Consider the following 19,264-nt stretch of genomic DNA (forward strand, 5'->3'; position numbering starts at 1 on the left):
ATTAGTGCTCTCAGGGTGGGGGAAGAGGGAGCGGCGCTCCTCAGGACGGGGATTAGTGCTCTCAGGGTGGGGGAAGAGGGAGCAGCTCCTCAGGACGGGGATTAGTGCTCTCAGGATGGGAGAAGAGGGAGCGGCCCCTCAGGACTGGGATTAGTGCTCTCAGGGTGGGGGAAGAGGGAGTGGCTCCTCAGGACGGGGATTAGCGCTCTCAGGGTGGGGGAAGAGGGAGCGGCTCCTCAGGACGGGGATTAGCGCTCTCAGGGTGGGAGAAGAGGGAGCGGCTCCTCAGGATGGGGATTAGTGCTCTCAGGGTGGAGAAGAGGGAGCGGCTCCTCAGGATGGGGATTAGTGCTCTCAGGGTGGAGAAGAGGGAGCGGCTCCTCTGGATGGGGATTAGTGCACTCGGTGGGAGAAGAGGGTGTGGCGCTCCTCAGGACGGGGATTAGTGCTCTCAGGGTGGGAGAAGAGGGAGCTGCTCCTCAGGACGGAGATAAGTGCTCTCAGGGTGGGGGAAGAGGGAGTGGCTCCTCAGGACGGGGATTAGTGCTCTCAGGGTGGGAGAAGAGGGAGCGGCTCCTCAGGACGGGGATTAGTGCACTCGGTGGGAGAAGAGGGTGTGGCGCTCCTCAGGACGGGGATTAGTGCTCTCAGGGTGGGGGAAGAGGGAGTGGCTCCTCAGGACGGGGATTAGTGCCCTCAAGGTGGGGGAAGAGGGAGCGGCCCCTCAGGACTGGGATTAGTGCTCTCAGGGTGGGGGAAGAGGGAGCTGCTCCTCAGGACGGGGATTAGTGCTCTCAGGGTGGAGAAGAGGGAGCGGCTCCTCAGGATGGGGATTAGTGCTCTCAGGGTGGAGAAGAGGGAGCGGCTCCTCAGGACGGGGATTAGTGCACTCGGTGGGAGAAGAGGGTGTGGCGCTCCTCAGGACGGGGATTAGTGCTCTCAGGGTGGGAGAAGAGGGAGCGGCTCCTCAGGACGGAGATTAGTGCTCTCAGGGTGGGGGAAGAGGGAGTGGCTCCTCAGGACGGGGATTAGTGCCCTCAAGGTGGGGGAAGAGGGAGCGGCCCCTCAGGACTGGGATTAGTGCTCTCAGGGTGGGGGAAGAGGGAGCTGCTCCTCAGGACGGGGATTAGTGCTCTCAGGGTGGGAGAAGAGGGAGCGGCCCCTCAGGACTGGGATTAGTGCTCTCAGGGTGGGGGAAGAGGGAGCTGCTCCTCAGGACGGGGATTAGTGCTCTCATGGTGGGAGAAGAGGGAGCGGCTCCTCAGGACGGGGATTAGTGCTCTCATGGTGGGAGAAGAGGGAGCGGCTCCTCAGGACGGGGATTAGTGCTCTCAGGGTGGAGGAAGAGGGAGCGGCTTTTCAGGACGGGGATTAGTGCTCTCAGGGTGGGGGAAGAGGGAGCGGCTCCTCAGGACGGGGATTAGTGCCCTCAAGGTGGGGGAAGAGGGAGCGGCCCCTCAGGACGGGGATTAGCGCTCTCAGGGTGGGGGAAGAGGGAGCGGCACTCATCAGGATGGGGATTAGTGCTCTCAGGGTGGGGGAAGAGGGAGCGGCGCTCCTCAGGACGGGGATTAGTGCTCTCAGGGTGGGGGAAGAGGGAGCAGCTCCTCAGGACGGGGATTAGTGCTCTCAGGATGGGAGAAGAGGGAGCGGCCCCTCAGGACTGGGATTAGTGCTCTCAGGGTGGGGGAAGAGGGAGTGGCTCCTCAGGACGGGGATTAGCGCTCTCAGGGTGGGGGAAGAGGGAGCGGCTCCTCAGGACGGGGATTAGCGCTCTCAGGGTGGGAGAAGAGGGAGCGGCTCCTCAGGATGGGGATTAGTGCTCTCAGGGTGGAGAAGAGGGAGCGGCTCCTCAGGATGGGGATTAGTGCTCTCAGGGTGGAGAAGAGGGAGCGGCTCCTCAGGATGGGGATTAGTGCACTCGGTGGGAGAAGAGGGTGTGGCGCTCCTCAGGACGGGGATTAGTGCTCTCAGGGTGGGAGAAGAGGGAGCGGCTCCTCAGGACGGAGATTAGTGCTCTCAGGGTGGGGGAAGAGGAAGTGGCTCCTCAGGACGGGGATTAGTGCTCTCAGGATGGGAGAAGAGGGAGTGGCTCCTCAGGACGGGGATTAGTGCACTCGGTGGGAGAAGAGGGTGTGGCGCTCCTCAAGACGGGGATTAGTGCTCTCAGGGTGGGGGAAGAGGGAGTGGCTCCTCAGGACGGGGATTAGTGCCCTCAAGGTGGGGAAAGAGGGAGCGGCCCCTCAGGACTGGGATTAGTGCTCTCAGGGTGGGGGAAGAGGGAGCGGCTCCTCAGGACGGGGATTAGTGCTCTCAGGGTGGAGGAAGAGGGAGCGGCTTTTCAGGACGGGGATTAGTGCTCTCAGGGTGGGGGAAGAGGGAGCGGCTCCTCAGGACGGGGATTAGTGCCCTCAAGGTGGGAGAAGAGGGAGTGGCCCCTCAGGACGGGGATTAGCGCTCTCAGGGTGGGGGAAGAGGGAGCGGCACTCATCAGGATGGGGATTAGTGCTCTCAGGGTGGGGGAAGAGGGAGCGGCGCTCCTCAGGACGGGGATTAGTGCTCTCAGGGTGGGGGAAGAGGGAGCAGCTCCTCAGGACGGGGATTAGTGCTCTCAGGATGGGAGAAGAGGGAGCGGCCCCTCAGGACTGGGATTAGTGCTCTCAGGGTGGGGGAAGAGGGAGTGGCTCCTCAGGACGGGGATTAGCGCTCTCAGGGTGGGGGAAGAGGGAGCGGCTCCTCAGGACGGGGATTAGCGCTCTCAGGGTGGGAGAAGAGGGAGCGGCTCCTCAGGATGGGGATTAGTGCTCTCAGGGTGGAGAAGAGGGAGCGGCTCCTCAGGATGGGGATTAGTGCTCTCAGGGTGGAGAAGAGGGAGCGGCTCCTCAGGATGGGGATTAGTGCACTCGGTGGGAGAAGAGGGTGTGGCGCTCCTCAGGACGGGGATTAGTGCTCTCAGGGTGGGGGAAGAGGGAGTGGCTCCTCAGGACGGGGATTAGTGCTCTCAGGGTGGGGGAAGAGGGAGCGGCTCCTCAGGACGGGGATTAGTGCTCTCATGGTGGGAGAAGAGGGAGCGGCTTTTCAGGACGGGGATTAGTGCTCTCAGGGTGGGGGAAGAGGGAGCGGCTCCTCAGGACGGGGATTAGTGCCCTCAAGGTGGGGGAAGAGGGAGCGGCACCTCAGGACGGGGATTAGTGCTCTCAGGGTGGGGGAAGAGGGAGCGGCACTCATCAGGATGGGGATTAGTGCTCTCAGGGTGGGGGAAGAGGGAGCGGCGCTCCTCAGGACGGGGATTAGTGCTCTCAGGGTGGGGGAAGAGGGAGCAGCTCCTCAGGACGGGGATTAGTGCTCTCAGGATGGGAGAAGAGGGAGCGGCCCCTCAGGACTGGGATTAGTGCTCTCAGGGTGGGGGAAGAGGGAGTGACTCCTCAGGACGGGGATTAGCGCTTTCAGGGTGGGGGAAGAGGGAGCGGCTCCTCAGGACGGGGATTAGCGCTCTCAGGGTGGGAGAAGAGGGAGCGGCTCCTCAGGATGGGGATTAGTGCTCTCAGGGTGGAGAAGAGGGAGCGGCTCCTCAGGATGGGGATTAGTGCACTCGGTGGGAGAAGAGGGTGTGGCGCTCCTCAGGACGGGGATTAGTGCTCTCAGGGTGGGAGAAGAGGGAGCGGCTCCTCAGGACGGAGATTAGTGCTCTCAGGGTGGGGGAAGAGGGAGCAGCTCCTCAGGACGGGGATTAGTGATCTCAGGGTGGGGGAAGAGGGAGTGGCTCCTCAGGATGGGGATTAGCGCTCTCAGGGTGGGGGAAGAGGGAGCGGCTCCTCAGGACGGGGATTAGCGCTCTCAGGGTGGGAGAAGAGGGAGCGGCTCCTCAGGATGGGGATTAGTGCTCTCAGGGTGGAGAAGAGGGAGCGGCTCCTCAGGATGGGGATTAGTGCACTCGGTGGGAGAAGAGGGTGTGGCGCTCCTCAGGACGGGGATTAGTGCTCTCAGGGTGGGAGAAGAGGGAGCGGCTCCTCAGGACGGAGATTAGTGCCCTCAAGGTGGGGGAAGAGGGAGCGGCCCCTCAGGACTGGGATTAGTGCTCTCAGGGTGGGGGAAGAGGGAGCGGCTCCTCAGGATGGGGATTAGTGCTCTCAGGGTGGGGGAAGAGGGAGCGGCCCCTCAGGACTGGGATTAGTGCTCTCAGGGTGGGAGAAGAGGGAGCGGCTCCTCAGGATGGGGATTAGTGCTCTCAGGGTGGAGAAGAGGGAGCGGCTCCTCAGGATGGGGATTAGTGCACTCGGTGGGAGAAGAGGGCGTGGCGCTCCTCAGGACGGGGATTAGTGCTCTCAGGGTGGGAGAAGAGGGAGCGGCTCCTCAGGACGGAGATTAGTGCCCTCAAGGTGGGGGAAGAGGGAGCGGCCCCTCAGGACTGGGATTAGTGCTCTCAGGGTGGGGGAAGAGGGAGCGGCTCCTCAGGATGGGGATTAGTGCTCTCAGGGTGGGGGAAGAGGGAGCGGCCCCTCAGGACGGGGATTAGTGCTCTCAGGGTGGGGGAAGAGGGAGCGGCTCCTCAGGATGGGGATTAGTGCTCTCAGGGTGGGGGAGGAGGGACCGGTTCCTCAGGACGGGGATTAGCGTTCTCAGGGTGGGGGAAGAGGGAGCGGCTCCTCAGGACGGGGATTAGCGCTCTCAGGGTGGGAGAAGAGGGAGCGGCTCCTCAGGATGGGGATTAGTGCTCTCAGGGTGGAGAAGAGGGAGCGGCTCCTCAGGATGGGGATTAGTGCTCTCAGGGTGGAGAAGAGGGAGCGGCTCCTCAGGATGGGGATTAGTGCACTCGGTGGGAGAAGAGGGTGTGGCGCTCCTCAGGACGGGGATTAGTGCTCTCAGGGTGGGAGAAGAGGGAGCGGCTCCTCAGGACGGAGATAAGTGCTCTCAGGGTGGGGGAAGAGGGAGTGGCTCCTCAGGACGGGGATTAGTGCTCTCAGGGTGGGAGAAGAGGGAGCGGCTCCTCAGGACGGGGATTAGTGCACTCGGTGGGAGAAGAGGGTGTGGCGCTCCTCAGGACGGGGATTAGTGCTCTCAGGGTGGGGGAAGAGGGAGTGGCTCCTCAGGACGGGGATTAGTGCCCTCAAGGTGGGGGAAGAGGGAGCGGCCCCTCAGGACTGGGATTAGTGCTCTCAGGGTGGGGGAAGAGGGAGCTGCTCCTCAGGACGGGGATTAGTGCTCTCAGGGTGGGAGAAGAGGGAGCGGTTCCTCAGGATGGGGATTAGTGCTCTCAGGGTGGAGAAGAGGGAGCGGCTCCTCAGGATGGGGATTAGTGCTCTCAGGGTGGGGGAAGAGGGAGTGGCTCCTCAGGACGGGGATTAGCGCTCTCAGGGTGGGAGAAGAGGGAGCGGCTCCTCAGGACGGGGATTAGTGCTCTCAGGGTGGGAGAAGAGGGAGCGGCTCCTCAGGACGGGGATTAGTGCACTCGGTGGGAGAAGAGGGTGTGGCGCTCCTCAGGACGGGGATTAGTGCTCTCAGGGTGGGGGAAGAGGGAGTGGCTCCTCAGGACGGGGATTAGTGCTCTCAGGGTGGGGGAAGAGGGAGCGGCTCCTCAGGACGGGGATTAGTGCTCTCATGGTGGGAGAAGAGGGAGCGGCTTTTCAGGACGGGGATTAGTGCTCTCAGGGTGGGGGAAGAGGGAGCGGCTCCTCAGGACGGGGATTAGTGCCCTCAAGGTGGGGGAAGAGGGAGCGGCCCCTCAGGACGGGGATTAGCGCTCTCAGGGTGGGGGAAGAGGGAGCGGCACTCATCAGGATGGGGATTAGTGCTCTCAGGGTGGGGGAAGAGGGAGCGGCGCTCCTCAGGACGGGGATTAGTGCTCTCAGGGTGGGGGAAGAGGGAGCAGCTCCTCAGGACGGGGATTAGTGCTCTCAGGATGGGAGAAGAGGGAGCGGCCCCTCAGGACTGGGATTAGTGCTCTCAGGGTGGAGAAGAGGGAGCGGCTCCTCAGGATGGGGATTAGTGCTCTCGGGGTGGAGAAGAGGGAGCGGCTCCTCAGGATGGGGATTAGTGCACTCGGTGGGAGAAGAGGGTGTGGCGCTCCTCAGGACGGGGATTAGTGCTCTCAGGGTGGGAGAAGAGGGAGCGGCTCCTCAGGACGGAGATTAGTGCTCTCAGGGTGGGGGAAGAGGGAGTGGCTCCTCAGGACGGGGATTAGTGCTCTCAGGGTGGGAGAAGAGGGAGCGGCTCCTCAGGACGGGGATTAGTGCACTCGGTGGGAGAAGAGGGTGTGGCGCTCCTCAGGACGGGGATTAGTGCTCTCAGGGTGGGAGAAGAGGGAGCGGCTCCTCAGGACGGAGATTAGTGCTCTCAGGGTGGGGGAAGAGGGAGTGGCTCCTCAGGACGGGGATTAGTGCCCTCAAGGTGGGGGAAGAGGGAGCGGCCCCTCAGGACTGGGATTAGTGCTCTCAGGGTGGGGGAAGAGGGAGCTGCTCCTCAGGACGGGGATTAGTGCTCTCAGGGTGGGAGAAGAGGGAGCGGCCCCTCAGGACTGGGATTAGTGCTCTCAGGGTGGGGGAAGAGGGAGCGGCTCCTCAGGACGGGGATTAGTGCTCTCATGGTGGGAGAAGAGGGAGCGGCTTTTCAGGACGGGGATTAGTGCTCTCAGGGTGGGGGAAGAGGGAGCGGCTCCTCAGGACGGGGATTAGTGCCCTCAAGGTGGGGGAAGAGGGAGCGGCCCCTCAGGACGGGGATTAGCGCTCTCAGGGTGGGGGAAGAGGGAGCGGCACTCATCAGGATGGGGATTAGTGCTCTCAGGGTGGGGGAAGAGGGAGCGGCGCTCCTCAGGACGGGGATTAGTGCTCTCAGGGTGGGGGAAGAGGGAGCAGCTCCTCAGGACGGGGATTAGTGCTCTCAGGATGGGAGAAGAGGGAGCGGCCCCTCAGGACTGGGATTAGTGCTCTCAGGGTGGGGGAAGAGGGAGTGGCTCCTCAGGACGGGGATTAGCGCTCTCAGGGTGGGGGAAGAGGGAGCGGCTCCTCAGGACGGGGATTAGCGCTCTCAGGGTGGGAGAAGAGGGAGCGGCTCCTCAGGATGGGGATTAGTGCTCTCATGGTGGGAGAAGAGGGAGCGGCTTTTCAGGACGGGGATTAGTGCTCTCAGGGTGGGGGAAGAGGGAGCGGCTCCTCAGGACGGGGATTAGTGCCCTCAAGGTGGGGGAAGAGGGAGCGGCCCCTCAGGACGGGGATTAGCGCTCTCAGGGTGGGGGAAGAGGGAGCGGCACTCATCAGGATGGGGATTAGTGCTCTCAGGGTGGGGGAAGAGGGAGCGGCGCTCCTCAGGACGGGGATTAGTGCTCTCAGGGTGGGGGAAGAGGGAGCAGCTCCTCAGGACGGGGATTAGTGCTCTCAGGGTGGGAGAAGAGGGAGCGGCCCCTCAGGACTGGGATTAGTGCTCTCAGGGTGGGGGAAGAGGGAGCGGCTCCTCAGGACGGGGATTAGTGCTCTCATGGTGGGAGAAGAGGGAGCGGCTTTTCAGGACGGGGATTAGTGCTCTCAGGGTGGGGGAAGAGGGAGCGGCTCCTCAGGACGGGGATTAGTGCCCTCAAGGTGGGGGAAGAGGGAGCGGCTCCTCAGGACGGGGATTAGTGCTCTCATGGTGGGAGAAGAGGGAGCGGCTTTTCAGGACGGGGATTAGTGCTCTCAGGGTGGGGGAAGAGGGAGCGGCTCCTCAGGACGGGGATTAGTGCCCTCAAGGTGGGGGAAGAGGGAGCGGCCCCTCAGGACGGGGATTAGCGCTCTCAGGGTGGGGGAAGAGGGAGCGGCACTCATCAGGATGGGGATTAGTGCTCTCAGGGTGGGGGAAGAGGGAGCGGCCCCTCAGGACTGGGATTAGTGCTCTCAGGGTGGGGGAAGAGGGAGCTGCTCCTCAGGACGGGGATTAGTGCTCTCAGGGTGGGAGAAGAGGGAGCGGCCCCTCAGGACTGGGATTAGTGCTCTCAGGGTGGGGGAAGAGGGAGCGGCTCCTCAGGACGGGGATTAGTGCTCTCATGGTGGGAGAAGAGGGAGCGGCTTTTCAGGACGGGGATTAGTGCTCTCAGGGTGGGGGAAGAGGGAGCGGCTCCTCAGGACGGGGATTAGTGCCCTCAAGGTGGGGGAAGAGGGAGCGGCCCCTCAGGACGGGGATTAGCGCTCTCAGGGTGGGGGAAGAGGGAGCGGCACTCATCAGGATGGGGATTAGTGCTCTCAGGGTGGGGGAAGAGGGAGCGGCGCTCCTCAGGATGGGGATTAGTGCTCTCAGGGTGGGGGAAGAGGGAGCAGCTCCTCAGGACGGGGATTAGTGCTCTCAGGATGGGAGAAGAGGGAGCGGCCCCTCAGGACTGGGATTAGTGCTCTCAGGGTGGGGGAAGAGGGAGTGGCTCCTCAGGACGGGGATTAGCGCTCTCAGGGTGGGCTAAGAGGGAGCGGCTCCTCAGGACGGGGATTAGCGCTCTCAGGGTGGGAGAAGAGGGAGCGGCTCCTCAGGATGGGGATTAGTGCTCTCAGGGTGGAGAAGAGGGAGCGGCTCCTCAGGATGGGGATTAGTGCTCTCAGGGTGGAGAAGAGGGAGCGGCTCCTCAGGATGGGGATTAGTGCACTCGGTGGGAGAAGAGGGTGTGGCGCTCCTCAGGACGGGGATTAGTGCTCTCAGGGTGGGAGAAGAGGGAGCGGCTCCTCAGGACGGAGATTAGTGCTCTCAGGGTGGGGGAAGAGGGAGTGGCTCCTCAGGACGGGGATTAGTGCTCTCAGGGTGGGAGAAGAGGGAGCGGCTCCTCAGGACGGGGATTAGTGCACTCGGTGGGAGAAGAGGGTGTGGCGCTCCTCAGGACGGGGATTAGTGCTCTCAGGGTGGGAGAAGAGGGAGCGGCTCCTCAGAACGGAGATTAGTGCTCTCAGGGTGGGGGAAGAGGGAGTGGCTCCTCAGGACGGGGATTAGTGCCCTCAAGGTGGGGGAAGAGGGAGCGGCCCCTCAGGACTGGGATTAGTGCTCTCAGGGTGGGGGAAGAGGGAGCTGCTCCTCAGGACGGGGATTAGTGCTCTCAGGGTGGGAGAAGAGGGAGCGGCCCCTCAGGACTGGGATTAGTGCTCTCAGGGTGGGGGAAGAGGGAGCTGCTCCTCAGGATGGGGATTAGTGCTCTCATGGTGGGAGAAGAGGGAGCGGCTCCTCAGGACGGGGATTAGTGCTCTCATGGTGGGAGAAGAGGGAGCGGCTCCTCAGGACGGGGATTAGTGCTCTCAGGGTGGAGGAAGAGGGAGCGGCTTTTCAGGACGGGGATTAGTGCTCTCAGGGTGGGGGAAGAGGGAGCGGCTCCTCAGGACGGGGATTAGTGCCCTCAAGGTGGGGGAAGAGGGAGCGGCCCCTCAGGACGGGGATTAGCGCTCTCAGGGTGGGGGAAGAGGGAGCGGCACTCATCAGGATGGGGATTAGTGCTCTCAGGGTGGGGGAAGAGGGAGCGGCGCTCCTCAGGACGGGGATTAGTGCTCTCAGGGTGGGGGAAGAGGGAGCAGCTCCTCAGGACGGGGATTAGTGCTCTCAGGATGGGAGAAGAGGGAGCGGCCCCTCAGGACTGGGATTAGTGCTCTCAGGGTGGGGGAAGAGGGAGTGGCTCCTCAGGACGGGGATTAGCGCTCTCAGGGTGGGGGAAGAGGGAGCGGCTCCTCAGGACGGGGATTAGCGCTCTCAGGGTGGGAGAAGAGGGAGCGGCTCCTCAGGATGGGGATTAGTGCTCTCAGGGTGGAGAAGAGGGAGCGGCTCCTCAGGATGGGGATTAGTGCACTCGGTGGGAGAAGAGGGTGTGGCGCTCCTCAGGACGGGGATTAGTGCTCTCAGGGTGGGAGAAGAGGGAGCGGCTCCTCAGGACGGAGATTAGTGCTCTCAGGGTGGGGGAAGAGGGAGTGGCTCCTCAGGACGGGGATTAGTGCTCTCAGGGTGGGAGAAGAGGGAGCGGCTCCTCAGGACGGGGATTAGTGCACTCGGTGGGAGAAGAGGGTGTGGCGCTCCTCAGGACGGGGATTAGTGCTCTCAGGGTGGGGGAAGAGGGAGTGGCTCCTCAGGACGGGGATTAGTGCCCTCAAGGTGGGGGAAGAGGGAGCGGCCCCTCAGGACTGGGATTAGTGCTCTCAGGGTGGGGGAAGAGGGAGCTGCTCCTCAGGACGGGGATTAGTGCTCTCAGGGTGGGAGAAGAGGGAGCGGTTCCTCAGGATGGGGATTAGTGCTCTCAGGGTGGAGAAGAGGGAGCGGCTCCTCAGGATGGGGATTAGTGCTCTCAGGGTGGGGGAAGAGGGAGTGGCTCCTCAGGACGGGGATTAGCGCTCTCAGGGTGGGAGAAGTGGGAGCGGCTCCTCAGGACGGGGATTAGTGCTCTCAGGGTGGGAGAAGAGGGAGCGGCTCCTCAGGACGGGGATTAGTGCACTCGGTGGGAGAAGAGGGTGTGGCGCTCCTCAGGACGGGGATTAGTGCTCTCAGGGTGGGGGAAGAGGGAGTGGCTCCTCAGGACGGGGATTAGTGCTCTCAGGGTGGGGGAAGAGGGAGCGGCTCCTCAGGACGGGGATTAGTGCTCTCATGGTGGGAGAAGAGGGAGCGGCTTTTCAGGACGGGGATTAGTGCTCTCAGGGTGGGGGAAGAGGGAGCGGCTCCTCAGGACGGGGATTAGTGCCCTCAAGGTGGGGGAAGAGGGAGCGGCCCCTCAGGACGGGGATTAGCGCTCTCAGGGTGGGGGAAGAGGGAGCGGCACTCATCAGGATGGGGATTAGTGCTCTCAGGGTGGGGGAAGAGGGAGCGGCGCTCCTCAGGACGGGGATTAGTGCTCTCAGGGTGGGGGAAGAGGGAGCAGCTCCTCAGGACGGGGATTAGTGCTCTCAGGATGGGAGAAGAGGGAGCGGCCCCTCAGGACTGGGATTAGTGCTCTCAGGGTGGGGGAAGAGGGAGTGGCTCCTCAGGACGGGGATTAGCGCTCTCAGGGTGGGGGAAGAGGGAGCGGCTCCTCAGGACGGGGATTAGCGCTCTCAGGGTGGGAGAAGAGGGAGCGGCTCCTCAGGATGGGGATTAGTGCTCTCAGGGTGGAGAAGAGGGAGCGGCTCCTCAGGATGGGGATTAGTGCTCTCAGGGTGGAGAAGAGGGAGCGGCTCCTCAGGATGGGGATTAGTGCACTCGGTGGGAGAAGAGGGTGTGGCGCTCCTCAGGACGGGGATTAGTGCTCTCAGGGTGGGAGAAGAGGGAGCGGCTCCTCAGGACGGAGATTAGTGCTCTCAGGGTGGGGGAAGAGGGAGTGGCTCCTCAGGACGGGGATTAGTGCTCTCAGGGTGGGAGAAGAGGGAGCGGCTCCTCAGGACGGGGATTAGTGCACTCGGTGGGAGAGGAGGGTGTGGCGCTCCTCAGGACGGGGATTAGTGCTCTCAGGGTGGGGGAAGAGGGAGTGGCTCCTCAGGACGGGGATTAGTGCCCTCAAGGTGGGGGAAGAGGGAGCGGCCCCTCAGGACTGGGATTAGTGCTCTCAGGGTGGGGGAAGAGGGAGCTGCTCCTCAGGACGGGGATTAGTGCTCTCAGGGTGGGAGAAGAGGGAGCGGTTCCTCAGGATGGGGATTAGTGCTCTCAGGGTGGAGAAGAGGGAGCGGCTCCTCAGGATGGGGATTAGTGCTCTCAGGGTGGGGGAAGAGGGAGTGGCTCCTCAGGACGGGGATTAGCGCTCTCAGGGTGGGAGAAGAGGGAGCGGCTCCTCAGGACGGGGATTAGTGCTCTCAAGGTGGGAGAAGAGGGAGCGGCTCCTCAGGACGGGGATTAGTGCTCTCATGGTGGGAGAAGAGGGAGCGGCTTTTCAGGACGGGGATTAGTGCTCTCAAGGTGGGGGAAGAGGGAGCGGCCCCTCAGGACGGGGATTAGCGCTCTCATGTTGGGAGAAGAGGGAGCGGCTTTTCAGGACGGGGATTAGTGCTCTCAAGGTGGGGGAAGAGGGAGCGGCCCCTCAGGACGGGGATTAGTGCTCTCATGGTGGGAGAAGAGGGAGCGGCTTTTCAGGACGGGGATTAGTGCTCTCAAGGTGGGGGAAGAGGGAGCGGCTCCTCAGGACGGGGATTAGAGCTCTCAGGGTGGGGGAAGAGGGAGCGGCCCCTCAGGACTGGGATTAGTGCTCTCAGGGTGGAGAAGAGGGAGCGGCTCCTCAGGACGGGGATTAGAGCTCTCAGGGTGGGGGAAGAGGGAGCGGCTCCTCAGGACGGGGATTAGTGCCCTCAAGGTGGGGGAAGAGGGAGCGGCTCCTCAGGACTGGGATTAGTGCTCTCAGGGTGGAGAAGAGGGAGCGGCCCCTCAGGACGGGGATTAGCGCTCTCAGGGTGGGGGAAGAGGGAGCGGCTCCTCAGGATGGGGATTAGTGCTCTCAGGGTGGGGGAAGAGGGAGCGGCTCCTCAGGACGGGGATTAGTGCTCTCAGGGTGGGGGAAGAGGGAGCGGCGCTCCTCAGGACGGGGATTAGTGCTCTCAGGGTGGGGGAAGAGGGAGCGGCGCTCATCAGGACGGGGATTAGTGCTCTCAGGATGGGAGAAGAGGGAGCGGCGCTCATCAGGACGGGGATTAGCGCTCTCATGGTGGGAGAAGAGGGAGCGGCTTTTCAGGACGGGGATTAGTGCTCTCAAGGTGGGGGAAGAGGGAGCGGCCCCTCAGGACGGGGATTAGTGCTCTCATGGTGGGAGAAGAGGGAGCGGCTTTTCAGGACGGGGATTAGTGCTCTCAAGGTGGGGGAAGAGGGAGCGGCTCCTCAGGACGGGGATTAGTGCTCTCAGGGTGGGGGAAGAGGGAGCGGCTCCTCAGGACGGGGATTAGAGCTCTCAGGGTGGGGGAAGAGGGAGCGGCTCCTCAGGAAGGGGATTAGCGCTCTCAGGGTGGGGGAAGAGGGAGCGGCTCCTCAGGACGGGGATTAGCGCTCTCAGGGTGGGGGAAGAGGGAGCGGCTCCTCAGGACGGGGATTAGTGCTCTCAGGGGGGGGGGAAGAGGGATCGGCTCCTCAGGACGGGGATTAGCGCTCTCAGGGTGGGGGAAGAGGGAGCGGCTCCTCAGGACGGGGATTAGGGCTCTCAGGGTGGGGGAAGAGGGAGCGGCTCCTCAGGACGGGGATTAGCGCTCTCAGGGTGGGGGAAGAGGGAGCGGCTCCTCAGGACGGGGATTAGCGCTCTCAGGGTGGGGGAAGAGGGAGCGGCTCCTCAGGACGGGGATTAGTGCCCTCAAGGTGGGGGAAGAGGGAGCGGCTCCTCAGGACTGGGATTAGTGCTCTCAGGGTGGAGAAGAGGGAGCGGCTCCTCAGGACGGGGATTAGCGCTCTCAGGGTGGGGGAAGAGGGAGCGGCTCCTCAGGACGGGGATTAGTGCTCTCAGGGTGGGGGAAGAGGGAGCGGCTCCTCAGGACGGGGATTAGTGCCCTCAAGGTGGGGGAAGAGGGAGCGGCCCCTCAGGACGGGGATTAGCGCTCTCAGGGTGGGGGAAGAGGGAGCGGCACTCATCAGGATGGGGATTAGTGCTCTCAGGGTGGGGGAAGAGGGAGCGGCGCTCCTCAGGACGGGGATTAGTGCTCTCAGGGTGGGGGAAGAGGGAGCAGCTCCTCAGGACGGGGATTAGTGCTCTCAGGATGGGAGAAGAGGGAGCGGCCCCTCAGGACTGGGATTAGTGCTCTCAGGGTGGGGGAAGAGGGAGTGGCTCCTCAGGACGGGGATTAGCGCTCTCAGGGTGGGGGAAGAGGGAGCGGCTCCTCAGGACGGGGATTAGCGCTCTCAGGGTGGGAGAAGAGGGAGCGGCTCCTCAGGATGGGGATTAGTGCTCTCAGGGTGGAGAAGAGGGAGCGGCTCCTCAGGATGGGGATTAGTGCTCTCAGGGTGGAGAAGAGGGAGCGGCTCCTCAGGATGGGGATTAGTGCACTCGGTGGGAGAAGAGGGTGTGGCGCTCCTCAGGACGGGGATTAGTGCTCTCAGGGTGGGAGAAGAGGGAGCGGCTCCTCAGGACGGAGATTAGTGCTCTCAGGGTGGGGGAAGAGGGAGTGGCTCCTCAGGACGGGGATTAGTGCTCTCAGGGTGGGAGAAGAGGGAGCGGCTCCTCAGGACGGGGATTAGTGCACTCGGTGGGAGAAGAGGGTGTGGCGCTCCTCAGGACGGGGATTAGTGCTCTCAGGGTGGGGGAAGAGGGAGTGGCTCCTCAGGACGGGGATTAGTGCCCTCAAGGTGGAGGAAGAGGGAGCGGCCCCTCAGGACTGGGATTAGTGCTCTCAGGGTGGGGGAAGAGGGAGCTGCTCCTCAGGACGGGGATTAGTGCTCTCAGGGTGGGAGAAGAGGGAGCGGCCCCTCAGGACTGGGATTAGTGCTCTCAGGGTGGGGGAAGAGGGAGCGGCTCCTCAGGACGGGGATTAGTGCCCTCAAGGTGGGGGAAGAGGGAGCGGCCCCTCAGGACGGGGATTAGCGCTCTCAGGGTGGGGGAAGAGGGAGCGGCACTCATCAGGATGGGGATTAGTGCTCTCAGGGTGGGGGAAGAGGGAGCGGCGCTCCTCAGGACGGGGATTAGTGCTCTTAGGGTGGGGGAAGAGGGAGCAGCTCCTCAGGACGGGGATTAGTGCTCTCAGGATGGGAGAAGAGGGAGCGGCCCCTCAGGACTGGGATTAGTGCTCTCAGGGTGGGGGAAGAGGGAGTGGCTCCTCAGGACGGGGATTAGCGCTCTCAGGGTGGGGGAAGAGGGAGCGGCTCCTCAGGACGGGGATTAGCGCTCTCAGGGTGGGAGAAGAGGGAGCGGCTCCTCAGGATGGGGATTAGTGCTCTCAGGGTGGAGAAGAGGGAGCGGCTCCTCAGGATGGGGATTAGTGCTCTCAGGGTGGAGAAGAGGGAGCGGCTCCTCAGGATGGGGATTAGTGCACTCGGTGGGAGAAGAGGGTGTGGCGCTCCTCAGGACGGGGATTAGTGCTCTCAGGGTGGGAGAAGAGGGAGCGGCTCCTCAGGACGGAGATTAGTGCTCTCAGGGTGGGGGAAGAGGGAGTGGCTCCTCAGGACGGGGATTAGTGCTCTCAGGGTGGGAGAAGAGGGAGCGGCTCCTCAGGACGGGGATTAGTGCACTCGGTGGGAAAAGAGGGTGTGGCGCTCCTCAGGACGGGGATTAGTGCTCTCAGGGTGGGAGAAGAGGGAGCGGCTCCTCAGGACGGAGATTAGTGCTCTCAGGGTGGGGGAAGAGGGAGTGGCTCCTCAGGACGGGGATTAGTGCCCTCAAGGTGGGGGAAGAGGGAGCGGCCCCTCAGGACTGGGATTAGTGCTCTCAGGGTGGGGGAAGAGGGAGCTGCTCCTCAGGACGGGGATTAGTGCTCTCAGGGTGGGAGAAGAGGGAGCGGCCCCTCAGGACTGGGATTAGTGCTCTCAGGGTGGGGGAAGAGGGAGCTGCTCCTCAGGATGGGGATTAGTGCTCTCATGGTGGGAGAAGAGGGAGCGGCTCCTCAGGACGGGGATTAGTGCCCTCAAGGTGGGGGAAGAGGGAGCGGCCCCTCAGGACTGGGATTAGTGCTCTCAGGGTGGGGGAAGAGGGAGCTGCTCCTCAGGACGGGGATTAGTGCTCTCAGGGTGGGAGAAGAGGGAGCGGCCCCTCAGGACTGGGATTAGTGCTCTCAGGGTGGGGGAAGAGGGAGCTGCTCCTCAGGATGGGGATTAGTGCTCTCATGGTGGGAGAAGAGGGAGCGGCTCCTCAGGACGGGGATTAGTGCTCTCATGGTGGGAGAAGAGGGACCGGCTCCTCAGGACGGGGATTAGTGCTCTCAGGGTGGAGGAAGAGGGAGCGGCTTTTCAGGACGGGGATTAGTGCTCTCAGGGTGGGGGAAGAGGGAGCGGCTCCTCAGGACGGGGATTAGTGCCCTCAAGGTGGGGGAAGAGGGAGCGGCCCCTCAGGACGGGGATTAGCGCTCTCAGGGTGGGGGAAGAGGGAGCGGCACTCATCAGGATGGGGATTAGTGCTCTCAGGGTGGGGGAAGAGGGAGCGGCGCTCCTCAGGACGGGGATTAGTGCTCTCAGGGTGGGGGAAGAGGGAGCAGCTCCTCAGGACGGGGATTAGTGCTCTCAGGATGGGAGAAGAGGGAGCGGCCCCTCAGGACTGGGATTAGTGCTCTCAGGGTGGGGGAAGAGGGAGTGGCTCCTCAGGACGGGGATTAGCGCTCTCAGGGTGGGGGAAGAGGGAGCGGCTCCTCAGGACGGGGATTAGCGCTCTCAGGGTGGGAGAAGAGGGAGCGGCTCCTCAGGATGGGGATTAGTGCTCTCAGGGTGGAGAAGAGGGAGCGGCTCCTCAGGATGGGGATTAGTGCTCTCAGGGTGGAGAAGAGGGAGCGGCTCCTCAGGATGGGGATTAGTGCACTCGGTGGGAGAAGAGGGTGTGGCGCTCCTCAGGACGGGGATTAGTGCTCTCAGGGTGGGAGAAGAGGGAGCGGCTCCTCAGGAGGAGATTAGTGCTCTCAGGGTGGGGGAAGAGGGAGTGGCTCCTCAGGACGGGGATTAGTGCTCTCAGGGTGGGAGAAGAGGGAGCGGCTCCTCAGGACGGGGATTAGTGCACTCGGTGGGAGAAGAGGGTGTGGCGCTCCTCAGGACGGGGATTAGTGCTCTCAGGGTGGGGGAAGAGGGAGTGGCTCCTCAGGACGGGGATTAGTGCCCTCAAGGTGGGGGAAGAGGGAGCGGCCCCTCAGGACTGGGATTAGTGCTCTCAGGGTGGGGGAAGAGGGAGCTGCTCCTCAGGACGGGGATTAGTGCTCTCAGGGTGGGAGAAGAGGGAGCGGTTCCTCAGGATGGGGATTAGTGCTCTCAGGGTGGAGAAGAGGGAGCGGCTCCTCAGGATGGGGATTAGTGCTCTCAGGGTGGGGGAAGAGGGAGTGGCTCCTCAGGACGGGGATTAGCGCTCTCAGGGTGGGAGAAGAGGGAGCGGCTCCTCAGGACGGGGATTAGTGCTCTCAGGGTGGGAGAAGAGGGAGCGGCTCCTCAGGACGGGGATTAGTGCACTCGGTGGGAGAAGAGGGTGTGGCGCTCCTCAGGACGGGGATTAGTGCTCTCAGGGTGGGGGAAGAGGGAGTGGCTCCTCAGGACGGGGATTAGTGCTCTCAGGGTGGGGGAAGAGGGAGCGGCTCCTCAGGACGGGGATTAGTGCTCTCATGGTGGGAGAAGAGGGAGCGGCTTTTCAGGACGGGGATTAGTGCTCTCAGGGTGGGGGAAGAGGGAGCGGCTCCTCAGGACGGGGATTAGTGCCCTCAAGGTGGGGGAAGAGGGAGCGGCCCCTCAGGACGGGGATTAGCGCTCTCAGGGTGGGGGAAGAGGGAGCGGCACTCATCAGGATGGGGATTAGTGCTCTCAGGGTGGGGGAAGAGGGAGCGGCGCTCCTCAGGACGGGGATTAGTGCTCTCAGGGTGGGGGAAGAGGGAGCAGCTCCTCAGGACGGGGATTAGTGCTCTCAGGATGGGAGAAGAGGGAGCGGCCCCTCAGGACTGGGATTAGTGCTCTCAGGGTGGGGGAAGAGGGAGTGGCTCCTCAGGACGGGGATTAGCGCTCTCAGGGTGGGGGAAGAGGGAGCGGCTCCTCAGGACGGGGATTAGCGCTCTCAGGGTGGGAGAAGAGGGAGCGGCTCCTCAGGATGGGGATTAGTGCTCTCAGGGTGGAGAAGAGGGAGCGGCTCCTCAGGATGGGGATTAGTGCTCTCAGGGTGGAGAAGAGGGAGCGGCTCCTCAGGATGGGGATTAGTGCACTCGGTGGGAGAAGAGGGTGTGGCGCTCCTCAGGACGGGGATTAGTGCTCTCAGGGTGGGAGAAGAGGGAGCGGCTCCTCAGGATGGGGATTAGTGCTCTCAGGGTGGAGAAGAGGGAGCGGCTCCTCAGGATGGGGATTAGTGCTCTCAGGGTGGAGAAGAGGGAGCGGCTCCTCAGGATGGGGATTAGTGCACTCGGTGGGAGAGGAGGGTGTGGCGCTCCTCAGGACGGGGATTAGTGCTCTCAGGGTGGGGGAAGAGGGAGTGGCTCCTCAGGACGGGGATTAGTGCCCTCAAGGTGGGGGAAGAGGGAGCGGCCCCTCAGGACTGGGATTAGTGCTCTCAGGGTGGGGGAAGAGGGAGCTGCTCCTCAGGACGGGGATTAGTGCTCTCAGGGTGGGAGAAGAGGGAGCGGTTCCTTAGGATGGGGATTAGTGCTCTCAGGGTGGAGAAGAGGGAGCGGCTCCTCAGGATGGGGATTAGTGCTCTCAGGGTGGGGGAAGAGGGAGCGGCTCCTCAGGACGGGGATTAGTGCTCTCAAGGTGGGAGAAGAGGGAGCGGCTCCTCAGGACGGGGATTAGTGCTCTCATGGTGGGAGAAGAGGGAGCGGCTTTTCAGGACGGGGATTAGTGCTCTCAAGGTGGGGGAAGAGGGATCGGCCCCTCAGGACGGGGATTAGAGCTCTCAGGGTGGGAGAAGAGGGAGCGGCTTTTCAGGACGGGGATTAGTGCTCTCAAGGTGGGGGAAGAGGGAGCGGCTTTTCAGGACGGGGATTAGTGCTGTCAAGGTGGGGGAAGAGGGAGCGGCCCCTCAGGACGGGGATTAGAGCTCTCAGGGTGGGAGAAGAGGGAGCGGCTTTTCAGGACGGGGATTAGTGCTCTCAAGGTGGGGGAAGAGGGAGCGGCTCCTCAGGACGGGGATTAGTGCCCTCAAGGTGGGGGAAGAGGGAGCGGCTCCTCAGGACGGGGATTAGTGCCCTCAAGGTGGGGGAAGAGGGAGCGGCTCCTCAGGACGGGGATTAGTGCTCTCAGGGTGGGGGAAGAGGGAGCGGCTCCTCAGGACGAGGATTAGTGCTCTCAGGGTGGGAGAAGAGGGAGCGGCTTTTCAGGACGGGGATTAGTGCTGTCAAGGTGGGGGAAGAGGGAGCGGCTCCTCAGGACGGGGGATGAGAATTCTTTGGGGGGATCATGGGGTCAACACTCCTCAGGGGAGGGATCGGCACACATGGATGCGGAGCTCAGCGCTGAGATCAGTGAGCGGAGACTGAGGAGACCGACAGACAACAGCGGAGCCGACTAATGAGAGAACTACAAGTCCCAGCAGTGCCGGGGCTCTCGGGTCTCCACAGTAACTCTTCCAATACGCTCCGCCCCTTGTGGAGGTGACGTCATCGTAGTTTCTTCACCGACCTGTCTCTTCTAGCTCCACCTCTTCTGGTCACGTGCCGGTGACGTCAGCACAGGTCCTTCCGCTGTTGCTGTGCGGTAGGTGTCGGTTGTTGTCTCTGTGCGGAGGACCCGCGGCCGCTGTGTGAGGTGA

General features: G+C 63.0%; 2 protein-coding genes across 2 annotated transcripts in view; both read left to right on the plus strand.

Moving 5' to 3' along the window:
• The window catches only part of LOC138637975 (uncharacterized), a 71,918-nt gene that overhangs the window by 49,890 nt on the left and 2,764 nt on the right, over window positions 1–19,264 (plus strand). The window lies entirely within an intron of this gene.
• Window positions 19,179–19,264, plus strand: part of LOC138638929 (zinc finger protein 271-like) — a 203,522-nt gene continuing 203,436 nt past the window's right edge. The window contains exon 1 of the mRNA XM_069728683.1: window positions 19,179–19,260. The gene's annotated coding sequence lies outside the window, so the exon portion shown is untranslated. The remainder of the gene's footprint in view (window positions 19,261–19,264) is intronic.

Source organism: Ranitomeya imitator, chromosome 5 (assembly GCF_032444005.1).
Source record: "Ranitomeya imitator isolate aRanImi1 chromosome 5, aRanImi1.pri, whole genome shotgun sequence".
NCBI classification, from domain to species: domain Eukaryota; kingdom Metazoa; phylum Chordata; class Amphibia; order Anura; family Dendrobatidae; genus Ranitomeya; species Ranitomeya imitator.